Source organism: Halichoerus grypus, chromosome X (assembly GCF_964656455.1).
Source record: "Halichoerus grypus chromosome X, mHalGry1.hap1.1, whole genome shotgun sequence".
NCBI lineage: Eukaryota > Metazoa > Chordata > Mammalia > Carnivora > Phocidae > Halichoerus > Halichoerus grypus.
Window position 1 is genome coordinate 75683619 of NC_135727.1, and position 10827 is coordinate 75694445.

At 41.2% G+C, this 10827-nt stretch overlaps 1 pseudogene; it reads left to right on the forward strand.

The window, feature by feature from the left end:
- Positions 1 to 3441: 3441 nt before the first annotated feature.
- Positions 3442 to 4816, forward strand: LOC144380450 (armadillo repeat-containing protein 1-like; annotated as a pseudogene).
- Positions 4817 to 10827: the final 6011 nt, after the last annotated feature.

Sequence of the window (10827 nt, forward strand, 5' to 3'; positions counted from 1 at the left end):
TGACTTGGAGGAGGAAGGGAGAAAAAAGCTACCAGGGGCCTTCTGTAACCATGAATTCTTAACACAAAAGAGCACTTCCTGTGAGTAGATTTTCAGACACTCAGATAGGCTAGTAGGGAAAATTGGAGAAAAAAGGCCTCTCCAGTGTCCCCCTAACCACATCAGAGGATGCTGGACTAGAAAGCTTTAGGGTACAGATCCCCAGTTTTTCAAAGGGCCCCTAAAGGGCAAACTCCCTTGTCCCCATCCCAGTAATCCAGATCACCCACTCACTGCTTGGGCCTTAATTCCAAAGAGAAGGGCCACACCCTTTTAATCTAGAACCCTGGAAACAGCATAGGACAGCAAGTTGACAGTATGTTCTGGAAAGGAAAAAAGAAAAAAACAGGGAAGGAAAAGGTTTGGGAAGAATCTTGGCTAGTCATTTTTCCCCAAGCCAGAGGTTCCCAGATGTTGCTTGAACAACCTGAGCCAGCTACAAAAGCCTAAAAGAATGCAGCAACTATTTGAGAAGGGGCTTAGGGTTAGAACTAGCAATTTATTTAAAGAGGTGATATGCTATGTGGGATATTTCAAAAATAAATTGTGCTATGAGTTCAAGACAAGAGCAATCATTTGTGTATTATTCTGCAACACTATCCACCATCCAAATGCATTGTTCAGGGCTCTGATCAGGCCTATATATCATCTCGTTTATTTTGCATGTAGACATGCCTATATACAAACTCTAAATGCCCCGGGAAGAGGACATTTACAGTAATGGAAGTAAAGGAAGTAAAGGAAGTAAAGGAAGAGGGCAATTTACAGTAAATCGATCTTACAGCTATGGGAAACTGAGGCCAGAGTGGCAAGAGATTTGTCTAAGCTGACAGAATTGGGAAGGACCAAACTTAAATTTTCCAAACCCCCAGGGCAGTGTTCTATCCCCTATATTTACACTCCTAGTGTAAATGTCGGGGAATATGAGACCATCTAGAACTTGGACCCAACTCAAAGACCATCCCAGCTTGCCCAATTCAAACCTGTTCCTGCTGTTGTGGGTGTCAGACCCCAAAAAGTGGAGGTGATGCCAAGGAGGAAGTTCTTGGGCCTGTGTACCAATATATAAGGCTGCGGCTCTATATAAATTCAGCCACTTGCAATGGATATAGTTGACAACCTGGGAGAGGAAGACGTCCACCTTGCAGAGCATGTTCTCCCTATACAAAAAGAAGACAAGGTAAACTGGACCCAGGGCTAAAGCTCAGCTACCTTTGGGCCACACCATGTGCTATCAGCCATGCCATGAATCCTGTTAAGGACCTAAGGGAGCCAGAAATGTGTAAGAGAATCCAAAGCTCAAACTCTTACCCAAAAGCTTTGTCTAGTCTCAACTATTAAATGCACCCTTACAAAAACTTCCAGACATTTTGCAGAGCCCATAGACCTGCATCCTAGGCCATATGGTGAAAAAGCTTCTGGAGCTCTGACCACTAGAAGAAATTGGCACAGTAGATGAGTTTGGCATTCTATAGAACAAGAGAAGGGGGACAAATAAGGGATCCAGACCACTGTCCTGGCCCCAGGCTATGAGACTCCTTCTACAACCTCTCTCTCCCTAGACACACATTGACCTCCTCCACAATTTTCTGGGAGGAAGGGGTAAAGTGGACTTCTGGCCCAGGCTTAAGCAGGGGAAGTGAGAAGGTGAGAGGGGGAAAATGGATAGGATAGGGCAGAAGGACTTTGGGTACTAGAGGAGAGGAGTGATGAGGCAGTTAGGTAGGTTTCAGATGACAGTTTTTCACTGAGGAATTTATCTAGCAGGCTGAGCCTCAGAAGGAGGGGTGGGATCTTCCCAGGCCTCCTCCCCACCTTCCACCAGCCTTCCCTGCTTGGAGAAACACATCACCTCCAGCCACCAAAGGGAACACCACAGCCATCCATTGACTCTAGAGGCCAACTTGGAACTTGCTGTTAATAAGCACTAGGGGGTGCTGGGGTACGTGGGGGGCTCAGTCAGTTAAGTGCCTGTCTTCAGCTCAGGTCATGATCCCAGGGTCCTGGGATTGAGTCCCTCCTCCAGACTCCCTGCTTAGCGGGGAGTCTGCTTCTCCTTCTCCTTCTCCCTCTGCTCCTCTCCCCCCACTCATTGGTGTGCGCTCTCACTCTCTCAAATAAATAAATAAAATCTTAAAAAAAATAAACTCTAAGGGTGTTGCTAGGAGGAGAAGGGGGCATAGAGAGGGGAGCATAGGGGAGGACTATGAGCTCACCTTCATTACCTCATTTGCTTGTTCATGAGGTAGAAGAGCAAAGGAATGAGGCTGCAGCAAACCTGATTCTGGAGGAAGGTAATGTCCCTCTTGTCCGCCAAACCAGCTGCCAGTTTGGCTCTTACACAGACACAGTCTCACTCCTGAGGGAGATAAGTGTTATATGCCCACTAGCTTTGTGTGCCTCAGCCCCAGCACAGCCATGCTAACCCATTTCCATAGCACTCAACCTCTTCTCACTAGTCCAGAGGAACAGAACATAGTACCCTTAGACTCACAGCCCTGAGTGAGTCACCACTCTCTTGGAATGCACACATATTGAGTCATCCAAATTTACTATTGAATATTCACACCATTAAATACTCAATCCAACCTGTTCCTTGATTACACACACATACCCCAGACATGTGTATGTGAATAATATGTGTATACAAACACAAATCACAAATTATCCACAATTACACACCCCTGATCGTACAAACTCTCCTACAACTACATATGTATATATTCAATTAAACCTGTCTATGCACTAACAATGTTTACATTCACCCCCCCTTAAGCATAAAAATGTCTACAATTTGTCACATTCTTATACTCCTTTGCACACATGGACTCTTTTGTGTGCACACACAACCATATCACTCTACATACAAGATGATATACAGACACAAAGGCACACAACCATATTCATTCACACATGTTCCTACCTTCTGTGCTACCTACATACATCCCAATACTAGCTTCACACATACCCAGCATATTGGTTTGCAGGTATTAGGGCTAAATATTGCTTTGTAAGTACTCCTAGGTTCATTGTGTGACATCCTTGTTTCCTGCTTCCTGCTCTTTTTTGTTCTTTTTAAAAACTTTTTTATATGGAAATTTCCAAAAGTATACAAAAGTAGTGAGAATAGTAAAATGAACACTGTGAACCCATCACCTAGCTTCAAAAATTATTTATATATATTTAATTTAAACAGTGCTGCAGCTTGCTCTTTGGCTTCTAGAGTTAACCTTGTCCTTTGCCACCGCTGAGGCTGCAGCTGCAAACAGAGGGACCCACTGTGAGGCTCCTGGGTCCCTCCACCTCATTCGTTGATGTGGCCCTGATGGTGCAGCAGGCTCTGGACCCCTAAAGCTCTGGTGTGAATTTAAGAAGATTTTGTTCATGTGTATGGCATAGAAGATGAATTCTTCCTCCTCCACCATGAATGAAGAACCTGATACTCTCTCGGTAGTTAACAAGCTATAGGATCTAACAGCAGATCCATTAAATAGAAGAGCCATTTTCCAGGATCAGGGATGTCTGCCTGGCCTTATTTTGTTTATGGACCATCCCAACCCCCCTGCTGTCCACTCAGCTTTGCTTGCTCTTTGGTACTTGGCAGAACGCCACGCAAACAGAGAAAAGATGAAAGGAGAACTGGGGATGGTGTTAAGTTTGCAAAATGTTATACAGAAGACTACAACTCCAGGAGAAACAAAACTGCTGGCTTTGAAATTTATGACTTTCTTCAGTCTTCCAATATGGCAGATGGTGATAGTTTCAATGAAATGAATTCACGTAGAAGGAAAGCTCAGTTTTTTCTGGGAACTACAAACAAACGTGTCAAAACAGTGGTTTTGCACATAGATGGTCTTGATGATACAGCTCAGAGAAATCTCTGAGAAGAAGCTTTTTTAAAAATTAAAGGTCTTATTAAATAGAGACAGCCCACTTTGCTGTCTCTATTTAACTCCTATTTAGATTTAAGATTCACATCTTCTGTGCCCCTAGAAATCCTATCTGTATTGCTGTCCATAGCCATAAAGCTCCAGAAATTTAATACATGACTAAACATCTCTTTGCAGCTTAGTATTCATTATAAGATTAAAATCTAGGTTAAATCATCTTTTAAAAAAATCCTGTTAAACTTGCACTCTATTAACAACATAACAACTAAGAAAATTAAGGCTGCAGAGCCTTCTCGTGCCTAACTCTTAATAAACTGCAAAAATGGTTTTCACATTTACAGTTGACCCTTGAACGACATGGAGGTTAGGGGAACCCCCTCTTCCTCCCACAGTAGAAAATCCACGTGTAACTTCCAACTCCCCAAAACTTTACTAATAGCTGACTGCTGATGGGAAGCTTTACTGGTAACATTAACAGTCGATTACCACATACCTTGTATATTATATTCATTATATACTGTATTCTTACAATAAAGCTAGAGAAAAGAAAAAAGCTAAAGGTGTTATTAGCTTTACTTTTCAAATGGCTGTTCAAAGATGTGTGGTGCAGATCCATTCAGATTTGAAAGCAGAGATTTTGGCATCAACCAAGGTTATGAAGGCTCAGCTAGTTGTGAAAAGTGAAAGTGGAGAAGAGATGCTGGTCCCATTACAAGATACGCCTGTGGAAGTAGAACAGAACACAGAACTGCCTGATAACCTGCCTGAGGATGAGAGTTCCACAAGTGAGAGACAAAGCAGTGTCCCGGGACGGCTCACACCCAGAGGTTGGAGCTAGCTGGCTGAACACAGCTGCAAACTTTTTATCCAGATCGTTTTACTGGTGACTTCACTTTGGGTCTCAAGGACTGTGTGAACCAACAAGGGGCCAGTTTTCCATTGTTGTGGTGAACCGTCAAGTGCAATTTGCAGTAAGTTATCATGAAAAGTTTTTAGATTACATGATTGCGTATGCTGCATTTTACATTTTATTGGACATTTTGCCCCACTCGGTAAAAGGACAGAGGTTACAGGTGGAGTTCTTTGTTTATGAAGGTATTTTGGTTTTGTTTTCCTTTAATTGCCTCACTTTAAAAAAAAAACATGGGCCCACTGTTAAACCAGACATATATATGTGCAGCTTTACATTTTATTTTACATGAAGCACGTGATTAGGAAAACTAATTTTCTCCTCAAGCCTAAGGACATATCTGAAGAGAAGGGTTTTTTTGTTTGGTTGGTTTTGGTTTTTTTTTTGGGGGGGGGGGTTCTTTAGCTCATGTTGTGCATGAATTACTGATCATTTTTCTCTGCTTTTCTTCATGAAAGATACTTGATTTGGTATTCTTCACTTAAAGTTGAAAACATTTCTCATTATCCCCCTTTTGTGCCTTTTTTATTTTGCCAACCATGTTTATAGAAAGAACATTACTATAGAGACATTTTGTGAATTAAAATATGTGCATATGAACATAGCAGTCCCCTAAAACTACAAGTCTACAAAAACTTTGCAATCTTATTTGTTGTAATTTTAATAAGATCAACAGAAAATCAGCCGAGAAGAAGGAAACATGTATATTAGCAAAGTACTATTGGAGACTATTTGAATGTAGTCAGATGTGGTTCCATTTGACTATTGTTCAGTTTGGCTTATATCAGCTCTTAAGTGGTCTGTCCAATACTGGAAGCAACTATAAATGGTCTCTAGGCCTTACTTTGTGATCATATACCATCCCTTGCTAGGAAAAAAAATAGTAAAGAACTGACAAACTTGAAAAAAGAAAACAAAAATTGAAAGCCTATAATGCCATAGTGCCACTTGGTAGAGTCTAACCTTAAAACATGAATTGCTTGGCAGAGGCCTATTCAGTAAGTATTTCTTTGTATTACCATTTGTGAATTTATTATGAACATGCAATTGTACTGAATGAAAAAAAGACTCATATTATTGCTTATAAAGTAATAAAGCCAACATTGGTCCACTTAATCTTGTTCTCATGTCTAGCAGAAAAAAAGAAATTCAGTGAAGGTAAGATATATATATATTTATATATATTTTTTGGTAGATAAGAGCTAATTACGTATATGTAATGCTTTATTAAATTTCTGAAATATTTGGCAACTAAAATTTTCCTTTTGGAAATCCAGCTAAATCCAGATCAATTTTAGTGCTAATATGATTAAGAAACTAATATGGGGAAATTGAAATTCTTTTTCATCAACATGTAGAGCTGCTATTTTACTGCTCGTGGAGAATGTGAGGTGAAAACTGGACACTGGAGGGTTCCTTATATTTTCATCACTTCTCTTTTAGAGAAAATTAAAAGCATTCAGTGTCACTGGAAAAAAATATTATAAAATACTTCACCAACAAGAATCTTGAGTTCATGACCTTCTAGAGGGAGGAGTAGTGAGAGGATTAGGAATGATATTTTTCATGTGTCTGGGCTCTAATACAGATGACGCACACAACTCGAAATAGAAGCTTCCAGGGCATGTATTGCTTTAAATGCATAATACAACTTGCTGCCAGAACCAGATGTGTTGAAAAACGAAAACAAAACCACCTCCTTTCTATAGCTATTAAAACAAAGTTTACTGTTTGTTTTAACAAGTTTATATTTTATTTAACATTGCCACTCATCTGCCTATTTAAAAAACTACATCTCTTTGGTACTAATGGTTAGTACAAGTAGGTATTACAGCTTGAAGTCTGTGTGTTCTAATTCTAAGTGTTCTTTTAGTCCAGGTCTTGTAGAGCAGTTAAGGCAACTGTAACAGCATTTTTTAAATATATTGCAAAATAATAAAAGGTAACATAATTAAAATTGAATGGATATTGTAAAAAAAAATAAACAATGCAGCAGACATTCAAAATGTGCCAGTATTCTGCATGTACGTGTTATTGGGACACAATAGGGGGCTAAAAACATACTATGTGTTTAATACATATTAGTTGAATTAAAATTTTTCTGGTCCCGAACTTCCCTTTGGGTTAAAGAAAGATGAGGCAGGAAAAAGATGGTGGAGGAGTAGGGGACCCTATTCCAACTGGTCCCCGGAATTGAGCTGGATATCTACCAGACCATTCTGAGCACCCGTGAAATCAGCCTGAGATGTAAGAAGATCTGGATCTCTACAAACAGAATATTGCAGGCGGTTGGTTTTGAGGTACGAAGCAGGGACCCGTGATTCTGTGGGCAGATATCGGAGGATAAACAGCAGTGGGAGGGAGCCTGGCCATGGGGATCCTACACCGCCGGTGAGCGACAGCCTCGCGCACTGGGGACAGGGCACAGACTCGCAGACCAGTAGTGGCGGGGAAAAGACTGTAGGGCAGCCCCAGAGCGGTGGGGTCCCATGTGCAAACTGGGAGCGGCTGGCGGTTTTAGAAACACAAAGGGCAGAGACGTGCCCCGACTTGGAGGCAGGACTGGGAGCGCTGTGGAGGGGCGCACAACCCAGGACGCTGCAGGTTATAGCAGCACAGACAGAAAGGGAGATAGTGTGGCCTGGAGAGCTCACTGAAGAACAGATTGTGGTCTCTCTGCTCTGAGGCAGACAGTTGGAAACAGTCTCTTCTGCTCTGACTTGTGGAAGAGATGCAGAAAGCCGCCAGGGAAAGCTGCCAGAGAACAAAAGCCCCCAAAACTGATTGCCGCTGAGCCCATCCCCTGCCACAGGGGGGCAGGGCAACTCTGCACACACAGGGTTGCCTGAGTAACAGCTCAGCAGGCCCCTCTCCCAGAAGACAGACTGGGAAAACAAGAGGCCAGCAACCCTAAGATCCCAAGAAAACAGGTGCATCTTGCCTGGGTGCTGGTCAATAATTTGGACTCTATACATTCCTTCAAACACCCATCAACAGAATGACTAGGAGGAGGAGCCCCCAAAATAGAAAAGACTCAGAGATTATGACTTATGCTGCAGATTTACAAATGGATGCAGTTATAAACAAGATGTCGGAGATGGAATTCAGGCTAGCAATTGTGAAGACAATGGCTAGAATGGAGAAATCAATTCATGGCAACATAGAGTCTCTAAGGGCAGAAATGAAAGCTGAATTGGCAGAACTTAAAAATGCTATCAATGAGATCCAATCCAAACTAGATAATCTAACAGCTAGGGTAAGTGAAGCAGAAGAACGAATAAGTGACCTGGAAGACAATATAATAGATAAAAAGGGAAAAGAGGAGGCCAGGGAAAAACAACTCAGAATCCATGAAAATAGAATCAGAGAAATAAGTGACACCATGAAGCATTTCAGTGTCAGGATAATTGGAATCCCAGAGGGAGTAGAGAGAGAGAGAGGACCAGAAGATGTATTTGAGCAAATCGCAGCTGAGAACTTCCCTAATCTGGGGAATGAAACAAACATTCGCGTCAGAGAGGCAGAGAGGACCCCTCCCAAGATCAAGGAAAACAGGCCAACATCCCGGCATGTAATAGTAAAACTTGCAAATCTTAGAAAAAAGGAAACCATCTTAAGGGCAGTTAGGGGGAAGAGATTCCTTACGTACAGAGGGAGGAACATCAGAATAACGTCAGACCTATCCACAGAGACCTGGCAAGCCAGAAAGGCCTGGCAAGACATATTCAGGGTAGTAAATGAGAAGAACATGCAGCCAAGAATACTTTATCCAGCAAGGCTGTCATTCAGAATGGATGGAGAGATGCAGAGCTTCCAAGACCAGCAGAAACTGAAAGAATATGTGACCACTAAGCCGGCCCTGCAAGAAATATTAAGGGGGGTTCTATAAAAGGAGAAAGACCCCAAGAGTGATCTACAACAGAAATTTACAGGGACAGTCTATAAAAACAACGTCTTCACAGGCAACATGATAATTCATATCTTTCAATAATCACTCTCAATGTGAACGGCCTAAATGCTCCCATAAAAAAACGGCACAGGGTTGCAGATTGGGTAAAAAGACAGGACCATCCATATGCTGCCTACAAGAGACTCATTTTGAACCTAAAGATACATCCAGACTGAAAGTGAAGGGATGGAGATCCATCTTCCATGCCAGTGGACCTCAAAAGAAAGCTGGGGTAGCAATTCTTATATCAGACAAATTAGATTTTAAACTAAAGTCTGTAATTAGAGACACAGAAGGACACTATATCATTCTTAAAGGGTCTATCCAACAAGAAGATCTAACAATTGTAAATATCTATGCCCCCAACGAACGAGCAGCCATCTACATAAACCAACGATTAACCAAAACAAAGAGTCATATTGATAACAATACGTTAATTGTAGGAGACCTCAATACTTCACTCTCAGCAATGGACAGATCATCTAAGCAGAAAATCAACAAGGAAACAAGAGCTTTGAATGACACACTGGACCAGATGGACCTCATAGATATTTACAGAACATTCCACCCTAAAACAACAGAATACTCATTCTTCTCGAGCGCACATGGAACTTTCTCCAGAATAGACCACATACTGGGTCACAAATCAGGTCTCAATTGATACCAAAAGATTGAGATTATTCCCTGCATTCTCAGAACACAATGCTTTAAAACTGCAACTCAATCACAAGAAAAAAATTGGCAGAAATTCAAACACTTGGAAGCTAAAGACCACTCTGCTCAAGAATGTTTGGGTCAACCAGGAAATCAAAGAAGAACTTAAACAATTCATGGAAATCAATGAGAACGAAAACACATTGGTCCAAAACCTATGGGATACTGCAAAGGCGGTCCTGAGGGGGAAATACATAGCCATTCACGCCTCACTCAAAAAAATAGAAAAATCCCAAATTCACCAACTAACTCTACACCTTAAAGAACTAGAGAAAAAGCAACAAACGATGCCTAAGCCACGCATTAGAAGAGAAATAATTAAAATTAGAGCAGAGATCAATGAATTAGGAACCAGAAACACAGAATATCAGATTACCGAAACTAGAAGTTGGTTCTTTGAAAGAATTAATAAGATTGATAAACCACTGGCCAGACTTATCCAAAAGAAAAGAGAAAGGACCCAAATTATTAAAATTATGAATGAGAGGGGAGAGATCACGACTAACACCAAGGAAATAGAAACAATTCTTAGAAATTATTATCAACAACTCTATGCCAATAAACTGAGCAATCTGGATGAAATGGAGGTCTTCCTGGAAACCTCTAAGCTGCCAAGACTGAAACAGGAAGAAATTGACAACCTGAATAGGCCAATAACCAGTAACGAGAGTGAAGCAGTGATCAAAAACCTCCGAAAAAACAAGAGTCCAGGGCCTGACGCATTCCCTGGGGAATTCTACCAAACATTCAAAGAAGAAATAATACCTATTCTCCTGAAGCTGTTTCAAAAAATAGAAACAGAAGGAAAACTTCCAAACTCATTCTATGAGGCCAGCATTACCTTAATCCCCAAACCAGTCACACTCCATCAAAAAGGAGAATTTCAGACCAATGTCCCTGTTGAATATGGATTCCAAAATCCTCAACAAAATCCTAGCTAATAGGATCCAACAATACATTAAAAGGATCATCCGCCACGACCAAGTGGGATTTATCCCTGGGATGCAAGGGTGGTTCAACATTTGCAAATCAATCAATGTGATAGAACACATTAATAAGAAGAGGGAGAAGAACCATATGGTCCTCACAATTGATGCAGAAAAAGCATTTGACAAAATACAACATCCTTTCCTGATGAAAACTCTTCAGAGTATAGGGATACAGGGAACATTCCTCAAGTTCATAAAATCCATCTATGAAAAACCCACAGGGAATATCATCCTCAATGGGAAAAACCTGAGAGCCTTTCCCTTAAGATCAGGAACACGTCAAGGATGCCCACTCTCGCCACTATTGTTCAACATAGTACTAGAAGTCCTAGCCAC